Raw genomic sequence first — 10,671 nt, forward strand, 5'->3', positions numbered from 1 at the left:
AAAATGTCTTTGGTTTTAGTGTCAAGGTAACAATGGCCTTAGAGGATGTGTTAAGAGGTATTATCTTCACTTTTATATTTTGGAAGAATTTGTGAAGAATTGGTGTTAACTCTTCCTTAAGTATTTGGTACAATTTACCAGTGAGCTCTGATCCTTTTATTTCTCTCTGGGAAGTTTTTGTTTAGTAAATCAATCTCTTTCCAGAGTTTTAAAGAGGTTGAGTAATTTCTGAGTTTTGTTAGTGGGTAGTAGAACACAAATTCAAGTAATTTTGACACTAAAATCTGTGCATTAGCCGACTAAAATACACATCTTTCTTTATATTTAATAGTGTCACTATGAAGATAGTACAGTATTCGCTATGATTCCCCACAGAGACAGAACCAGTAGGTGATACAGATAAGACTTATTATGGGAATTAGCTCACATGATTACGGAGGATGACATGTCCTGTGAGCCATCTGTGAGCTGGAGAACCAGGAAAGCCAGCGGTATGATTCAGTCCAAGTCCAAAGACCTAAGAATCCAGGGTGAGAGGGGATGTTATAATTCCTAGTTCAAGTCCCAAAGCCCAAGAACAAAGAGCACTGATGTCCAAGGCAAAGAGAAGATGAATGTCTCAGCTCAAGCAAAGACAGCAAATTTGCCCTTTCTCTGCCTTTTTTTTGTTTTTTTGCCTTTGAGGGGTGACAGGGAGAGACAGAGAGGGTGGGGGAGAGGGAAAGTGGAAGAAACATTGATGTGAGAGAGAAACGCACATTGGTTGCCTTTCATATGTGCCCCAAATGGGGACTGAACCTGCAACCTACGCATGTGTCCTGACCAGGAATTGAACCAGTGACCTTTTGGTTTTGGGGATGATGCCCAACAAACTGAGCCACAGAGGCCAGGGACTTCCTGTGATTTTTTGTTCTATTCCAGTTCTCAACACACTGGATGATGCTGACCTACACTGGTGAAAGTAATCTTTACTCAGTCTGTTGATTCAAATACTAATCTGGAAACACTCTCACAGACACACCCAGAAACAATGTTTTAACAGCTGCATGGGCAGCCCTTAGCCCAGTAAAGTTAATGCATAAGACTGACTGTTACAAAAACCTGTACATTTAAGCATTTTTTTTAGATTATAGGTGAGTTCACAAAAGAAAATAAAAATATCCAAAACCACTTTTCAATATGTTGGTGTATTTTCCTTTAGTACTTTTTCTAACTATTATCCATATGCACATATTTAGTATCAATTAGACATGATTGTAATAACACTTTCCACACAGTGTTTTCTTCTTTATTTATTCCATTATGCCTTGTGAGTGAGTTCCTATGTCACTAGTAATTCTTCAAAAACATTCTGTTAACATCATTGCATAATATACCACTATGTAATTTATTTAATCATAGAAGATTTTCCTTTTTTCCTATTTAATATTTAGACATTTTAATGTTATTTTCTGCTAAGATAAATAATGCTCTTCGGTCATCTTTGACTATGTCGCACCTATAAATTTCCAATAAATTTTTGAAGCAGAATAGTAGATCAGAGGTTAGGAACACTTACAAGATTCTGCCTCTGCTTGGCAGGCCAAGAGACTGACCAATTTGTACTTCTAGTATTGTGTGAATTTTTGTCTACATCATCTCTAATAGCATTGCTGTTTTAAAATCATTTTCTCTTTGCCATCCAGCTGGAAACAATGGTAATATGTGAGAGTCTATATAGTATGTGGCTTAGAAAAATCAAATTAAAAGGCTCTTGTTGTCTAGCACTCTGTATCTATAGTCCCCAAGTACACACATTACCTATTCAAGTTTGTTTTTTAAATCAGAAATAACATGGATTGGTGGCACTGAAGGAGATGTTCCATGCCGAAGTCAATTTATTTGTTACTTTTAAAAAGTTAATGTGCTTAAGTAAATGCTACCTGATACATCACTGAGTAGTGATGAGAGTTCATGTGGGAAATCATAAATGTATATAAAATGTAATGCAGACTTTATGAAAATTTGAGACTTAAAATATACCGTTGTTGTTTATTTGATTGAATCAATTCCTCCATTTGAAATGTAGTATTTCTGCTTGTTACAACAATTTACTACCTGTGTAAAGCTGCCAGCGTAGGCCTATCTCTATTCAGAGTCACACGACAACCTGTCAGCAGCACCGCCCCACCCTGTCCCGAAACCAAACCTCTGAAAGATGGAGACAGGATAGTATGTCTGCAAATGTTTAACGCCACACATAATTTTTTCAACTTTGTAAAATTTGTCTCTTGTAATTGCAGTATGTGAAATCATTAAAATACTATAACCAAGAAGAAATATTTTTCTAATCTGTTAGGTTAAAGGAGAGGGTCCCTTTGATGTGGTAGTCACAGTGTGGTGGTCCCCAGGGAAAGGCACGCAGGGAGCAAATGCCCATTTTCCAGGACACAAGAAACTGTCACCACACCTTTCATCTTGCTTGGCTTCAGGCCTTGCAGCCTTTCAGTGTGCGGAGTGCTGGGGACTGCAGCCACTGTGTTTGCAGAGTGGTGCCACAGAGGTTCGGGCATCACTAGTCTAGAAGCCCATGCACAGACTCATTTCTGTTGCTCCCCACTGCACCCTCTCAGTCTTTGAAAATGTCTTTGAAAATGACACTTACACCGCTGAACACTGGGGTCCAGGCTGGACGTAAGGACTGAATCCAGCACACAGTCTGGACTTACCATGGAGCTGGGAGCCTGTTCAGGGGGTCTTTGAGCTTTGCTTTAACCCTCAGATTTATATAAAATGTAACATTGCTAGTTCAGCACATTGCAGATTCCCAACAAGTAGTAAATGATGGTTTTAACATAGAAAATGTATTATTTTCAGATGGTTAATAATAACAATATTTAAATTTACCTTAAAAGACCCCATAACTCATAATAGAGAATAGAAAAGACCAGAAAGGATTGCCCTAAAAGATTTGGTTTTCCTTGTATCTAATTACAAGGAAGATAAATGATTTAAAACAGATAATAGCAATACCATTGTAGTCAATATTTTCGCATCCTTCTCATCCTGCCTTCTTCACCCTTAAAGTTTTACCATCAAACACTTCCAAACAAACGAGGAATTAATCAAAGAAAACATATGCTAAAATTGTGAACATTAGCAAACTGAGTTCATTTTATTTTCGTGTCTGCTACCTGCTGTGGCATGTTGGCAAACAAAGTCACACTTGAAAAGGCAAGATACTTCCAGCAGAAGAGGAAAGGGACAGAGCCAATGACCCGGGCAATCCACAGACTCGGTGAGCAGCCCTGGGGTAACAGAAAGCTGACTGAAATGGAAAGGAGAAGAGCAGATAATGACTCTGCATACTCAAACTATTAGTCGTCTGGAGCCATTTTGAACCTGTGTGGCAAGAGGCTCATCACTGCCTTGCAGAGAGACATTTTCAAAGACTGAGAGGGTGCAGTGGGGAGCAACAGAAATGAGTCTGTGCATGGGCTTCTGGAATCATGATGCCTGAGACTCCGCCGCACCGCTCTGCAAACCCAGTGGCTGCAGACCCCGGCACTCCTCGCACTGAAAGGGCTGGCTGCAGAAGGTCGTCCTGTCTGTGGCTAGGAGTGAGAAATCTGAGTCCCCATGACAAGATTTTTGACCAAGTCACTTCAAAATTGTACTATCAGTAGGTGTTGGTGTTAAGCTGGAAGAAATATTTTGCAAAGATTTTATAAGAATAAAACATAATCTTGACTTGGGAGCCAATAAGCCCTGCCACTTCCTGCTGATGTCGTCCAAGGCAGGTCACATAAGCAGACATGGCCTTGGTTTCTAAGCGGGACCTCGCAGGGAATAAATTAGCCAGTTAATCAGAAATAATTCCAACTGTCAAGGGCTCTACAAATGATAGCCCTTGGCGTTTTAGCTCTCTGGTTTGGTCAAATAGGCATGTGGCCCATCATCAGGAATGGGAAAGAGTTAACAATAAAAGCACAGGTGGCTATGGTGGGTGGGAAATTTGAATAAACAACCAAAAAATGTTCCATAAACTCAGTGTTCGGTTTTTAAAAACCAAATACAGAAAGTTTCATAAACTCGGTGCTTCTATGCAGTGGCAGGTATTTTTTGAGGGGGTGGCTATTATGTTCCTGCTAAAATCCAGAAAGTCTATTTAGTACTTTCTCACCATCGAAGCAGAAGTTTTCATTAAGAGAGACAGAGAAAAGAAGAAAGCAGGTAGAAGTTATTTTGCAGAACATATTGTAAAAAAGAAAGTACACTTCTGTGAAGTAGCAAATTAACTAGAAGTAGAGAAATGCAGTCAGGTTAGGAGTAAGCCTGGCTCAATTTTCAGTGACTTTGGAATATTTATGCATTAGTATACCTAAATATATAGATGAAAGTGTTCTTTAATTTTTTTTATTTCTATTGAGACATGAATGACATGTATTAGTTTCAGGTGCACAGTATACAGATTCAATGTTTATATACAGGTTCCGGCAGCAGAAGTAACACCTGCTTGCGTGTGGTTGGTAGGGTAATAATATGGGTGTAATAATTTATGGTTTTAATTTGAACATTTCACCTAAAATGTTATATGGTGTGTTTGAGTGTGATATTGTTATGTTACAGAATTACTTGCTTATGATTTTGTGAAAAAAGATTTTGTAATAAAAAGGGGCATTATTTGTGCCAGACCCTGTACATTGAGAAAGGGGGTATCTTCTAAACAAGGACAGAATGATGGGGATCCAGACAAAATCAGGACATAGACAGGAGGGCATTTGGCACAAAGTTCTTCCTGCCTCTTCAGTGAGGAGGTGCTGCAAGTTAACACTGAAACCTCACAGAATATCATCTGTGATTTTTTTCTTTTTTCTCTTCTGTTTTTCAGTTTTCTGCATTTTACCTCCACCTCAGTCCACCCCCTGCCCTCCCCACCTCCCTTCCGTTTTCTCCCCCACCTTCTTATTGTCCATGTGTCCTTTATATTTGTTTCTGCAAACCCTTTCCCCTGAAATTCCTTCCCCTCTCCCCTCTGGTCACTGTCAGCCTGTTCTCAATTTCAGTGTCTTTGGTTATATTTTTTGCTTGTTTGTTTGTTTTATTGACTAAGTTCCTGTAAAAAGTGAGATCGTGTGGTATTTGTCTTTCACCAGGGGGCTTATTTCACTTAGCATAATACTCTCTAGTTCCATCTATGCTGTTGCAAAGGGTAGGAGCTCCTTCTTTCTTTCTGCTGCATAGAATTCCATTGTGTAAATGTACCATAGATTTGGGGTCCATTCATTTACTGATGGGCATCTAGGTTGCTTCCAACTCTTGGCTATTATAAATTGTGCTGCTATGAACATTGGGGTGCATAGGTTCTTTTGGATTGGTGTTTCAGGGTTTTTAGGATATACTCCTAACAGTGGAATTGCTGGGTCAAAAGGCAGATCCATTTTTAGTTTTCTTAGAAAATTCCATACTGTTATATTGCATATAAATATGTACATGGAAATATATATTTCATATATATTTCACATATATTTCATATGTACTTATATATATGAAAGTTTCTATAAACTTCATATACTTCCCATTTTGTACTTTTCAGAGTATACCTCAAAAAACTTTTTGTTGTCCTTGTCTATCTTCTGCGACAAATACTGCTTACATGTAATTAGTGACCCATATTTCAAGCTCATGTATCATGCTTACCTCATTCATTCATTCACTCACTCATTTAATAAACACTTATGAAGTACTCACTTTGTCCTTTCTTGGTCTAAAGAAATTCAGCACCTTGTAAAGAGGGAATGGCATTAAAATACATAAGCCTCTAAGCAATCCTCATCCTTATCTTACCACTATTTTATTCAAATAATTCTCAAAAAATTTCATCTAAGTCACTCACTGGTTTGAACCCCATGAAAAATATATGAACCTTCATCAATCCATCTACTATTTATTGAATGTAAAATGCTGGGTTGGCTTTAAACACCTTGATAAATCTAGCTACTCACTATTTTCCCAGAAGTCAAATGTCTCATATTTAATTAAATATAAAAGAAGCATGACTGAACCAGTTTCTTCTTTAAAGATCAGATGGCCAGCTGAAATGTAATAGGTCTACTTATAGGACAAAAACAACAACAAACATATTAGCCTGTGGCTATCCAAAATCGTTCACTTGATTTAGTGAGAGAAATTATGAATAAATATTAAAACACAGAAGAAACATGATGGTTACTCTATAATTAGTAATTATGTGCCAACCACAGCTTTTAATTATATTACTTGGGCTGTAATAAGGCAATAAATTCAGAACAGCTTGCATTTTGGCTTTGAATACCTGGCATAATGAGTGCAACTTGTAAATGCCCGTGATGATATTTTCCTGCATTCTGCTATAGCAGCTGAATCATCTTTCAACAAATCAATGCATCTCTCACATCTGCACACAGTGAGTTCAAGTAGAGGAAACGGGAAAAGCCATCAGCCAGAATCCCCTACCTTCAGACCCTGTGAGTGCCTGCTACTCGTCATGTGAATGCAACGTTTCATGTGAGTGACCACCACTTTTACCATCCCATCTGTTCTGAACAGAGGGAAGGAGGATAGTCCTATATTTTGCACCAGGCTTCTAATCCTGCCAGATCACAGTGGTCTTTAACCATATGCCACACATTATTAGAGAACAGATCTTTTTATTTGCATGACAAGCTGTGGTTTCTGGATAGCCCTGTCAGGCCACCTCCAGAGAGATCACTGAGTGTCCTCTGGATGTGTCACCAGCAGTGATGAAGAGTGTAGGCTTTGGCTCTGGCAACACCAGGCACAAATTGCTGTGCCTCCACTATGGGCTGTTGAGTGGGTTATTCTCTCTTGCCTTTGGACCTCTCCCCTGTAAGCCAAATGTTTGTGCAGTTGGGTGTAGAAGCAGGGAAGCATCCCATAAGAGAGTGTGGGCTCCATACCAGCACCAGAGCAGCTCCAAAGCCTGCTCCTCCACTTACTGATCATTCGACCACTGGCAATTACATACTTTCCTCATCTTTAAAATGGGGATATATATACACTGCCTCCACTGAGGGTTCTTGTGGAAACTAAATGGGTTAACAAAGAACTGAGTATGGCATATAAGTGACTATATAAAGTGTTAGCAATCATTATAAATTTGTTTGTAAGGATTAAGTGAGATGGGCTAATTTTAAACATTAAAGCCACACATATAGAAAACACTCCAAAATGGCAACAGTTATTATTTTATTGTTATAATTTAGAATTCTAACTGCCATTGCCTTGAAATACAGTATAAACTACTATTTAAACAAAGGACAATGGTACCCAGAGTTGGATTTTTTCCTTCTGTGGGCCCATATTTTAACACAGCAGGCAATGGCATTTCGAAATTTGTTCATGACCTTCATATATGACTGAGATCTTTTGGAAATGTAAGATGTACTGCCATGGTGATGAAGCACCTGAGTGGCAGGGTCAGCTCTTCCTTGGGTTGCAAAGATGAAGTTCAAGGGGCTTTTTTAAAAAAATTACTCTAGAAATGCTGGCTTCTAAATTCTTTGCTCAGGTTGAAGAGAAGGCATGAATGGCTGTCGAACTTTGATTATGTAGGCAGCCCTCTGAAGGTTTCCTACAAGGGCTAAGGAAAGCAGCATGTCCCTTTTCTGTAAGATTCTGAAGATGTTTGGAGAGAAAGAAAACGTATGTGATTTTCTAATATGATTTTCTTCTTTTTACAGCTACACCTGTCTAATGGGATTTCCAGGAGTGAGCATCTAGTTTATTCTCTCTTTACTGTAGAAGTCTTGCAATATAAATATTCAATATTTTAAATAACCAAGAATGAAATTCAACACTGTCACTAAACCATGGGTTTCCAAGTTTCACAAGACATATTTTTGGCCAGGCAAACAAAGGAACATTTCACCAAATTTGGGGGGCAATGTATTTTTACTAGTATTCTATATTTTACGGATACTATAGGTAAAAGGTAAAAGGTAAAAGCAGATTTGGAGGGGAAGAGGGTTAACTGAGAAGCAAAATGATGTAATTAGTTCATACCAGTGCAATAACCTGTGCCCTGTGTTGTTGCTGCTGTGGTTGCTGTTGCTATTTCATTGTATGCAAGTTCAAAAAAGACCCTTAAGTATAAATTTCTTATGTCTTCCTTATACTCTCTTTTACTGCAGAAACATAAACTCTATTCAAAACAAACTTCAATGTAGAAATAAACTCTATTTCTTTTTTATTTATTTTCAGAAAAGATCCCCAGAAACGTGTCAATGCTTCTGCATAAGGCCCATTGATTTTTCTTATATTAGTGATTAGATGTGGTTGTTTTTATTGCAGATCATTTACCTAACAATAGATAGTATCTAAGAGCCAGGAGTATTTCCATTCTGTTTCCCCAACTAGACATTTGTGCTGAGAGAGCGTTTAAGGAGGTGTGTCACGAAGGCTGTTGCTCAGCCTCAGCACCCACCCTCACTGCTGTCATCCCAGGGTCTGTTGGGTCATTGCCCACACACTCTGCACTGACCAGTGAGTAACTAATTAACTGGGCCTCTAAAGTATTTATAACAAAATTCACCTTTGTGTACAAGAAATTACAATATTGATATGAGTAAATATTAATAAAAACATCAATAAATGAGATAGTGGGGAAAATATATTAGAATTAATATGTTTTAATAAGAACAAAGTTCATATCATGCTTTCTTTGGCAGGTTATTTAATTTCCTAAATTTTGCTTTATTATCTATAAAATGGGGCAGTGATACCTTATCAAAATAGGGAAATGAAGGGCCTCAGTGACTGTAAAGTGTCTCTTGGTTTCCTTCACACTAAGCTAACCACTGAAAGAAAGAGCCAGTGAGCTTATTTCCCTGTCGACTGGTCCATCTGACACCATGAGTTCTCTTCACAGGAACCACCCTGCGACCAGCTCACCCTAGACTGAGTTTGAGATTCACCAACAGTGTCACTGTCGCTGAGATTGCTTTCGCCATAATTCAAAAGGCAAGAAGTGGCCCGTAACAAAGACCAGATGACAAATATATCCTAAATTATGTTTAAAGTTAAGCATAAGCATCAAAATAAAGGGTTTAGTGATTAGACTGATTTCTCCCATCCAGCCTAAGTTTATCTATGGGTAGTGGGTTGCTTCTCTGTAGACCATTCTACAATGGTCTACAAACCTTCAATGGTCTACAGAGACCTTCAAACTGCAGGCAGTGTGTGCCCGGGGGAGTGTTTGTGTCTGTTTCATGTGGCCACTGAGTCTGAGTCTGACTGGCTAACACTTGACCATCCACATATTTATCATATTTCAGATCCCTGAGAACCGAAAGATTTTCACAACCACGCCTAAACACAGCTTCATGCCAGTACTAATTAGAAAGTATAATAAAAACAAATTATTATATCCCCAATAGCAACCAAAAATATGGTATCTAGGAATAAATCCTTTGAACAAAAACTCTGAGTTTAAAGCATTATTGAAAATGTAAAGGAAGATCTGAATAAATGATGAAGTAGAACATGTACATAGTTGAAAAGACTGTATTACAAAGATGTTCATTTTCTCCAAATTAATCTGTAAATTTAATGCATATTCATTCTAAAGTCCCAATAGAATTTTGTTTGTGGAAATTGACAAATTTATCCTAAAATTCACACAGAAGAGTACTGAGCTAAGATTAGTTAAGCTATTTTAAAGAAGAAATTGAGAGGTTTCCGCACCAGATAGGACAGACTGTAAAGCTGTAGCCATCAGGTGTGGAATAGACCAATTGAGAAGGAGAACAAGATGCTAGACTCAGGCGTATATGGAGATGGAGGTAGTGTCGTGAATCAATGCAGAAAAGAGGAGAGACTCAACACACAGTTTTGGAATCATTGCTGATCCATGCAGGATAAAAAAAAATCACTCCAGACACAAAAATAAATTTAACATGTATTAGAGACCTAAATATTCTAGAAAAAATGAAGAAAATCTCATGTTAAAAGGAAGAATTTCTTAAATAAGACACATACTTTAAAAAAGCTACTTAAAATTTAAAAATTCTGTTCAACCATATACCATGAAAAGAATTCATGCAAGCTACAAACTGGGAAAATATTTAAAAAGTATATAACTGGAAGAAATTGTTATTCAAAATTTATGGAAAGCTTTAACATGGCCATCAGGCACAGAGGAACCACCCAATGGAAAAAGGACAAGAGGAGATGGATTGGGCATTCACAGCAGGGAAACCTAAATATTTTGTAAATGTGTGATAATCTCACCGCCCATCAAGTAAATGAAAATTCAAACAGCCAGGTGAATTAGACACCCATTAGACGGACAATTCCAACAGCAAGTGATGCCAACATGTGGCAACTCTAAGGGCAAAGAACCCTTGCATCACACACTGCTTTCAGTAATGTAAGGATGTCAATGCACAGGAGCACAATTTGATGACATAAGATTAGGTTAAAAGCCCGAATATTAAGACCAGAAATTCCTCTCACTCATAAAAATACGTAACAGGGAAAATCGCTTCCATGTGCTCAAGGAGACCTCTACAAAAGATGTTTATGACAGCACTATTTTTAATACCGAACACTTAGAAACAAATCTGTGTACACAGAATAGGTGATTTAATTGCGTTGCAGTCAAGAAAGGAAATACTCAGAGTTAATGAACTA

This window comes from Sturnira hondurensis, unplaced genomic scaffold (assembly GCF_014824575.4).
Source record: "Sturnira hondurensis isolate 20B ecotype Veracruz unplaced genomic scaffold, ASM1482457v3 Scaffold0020080, whole genome shotgun sequence".
NCBI lineage: Eukaryota > Metazoa > Chordata > Mammalia > Chiroptera > Phyllostomidae > Sturnira > Sturnira hondurensis.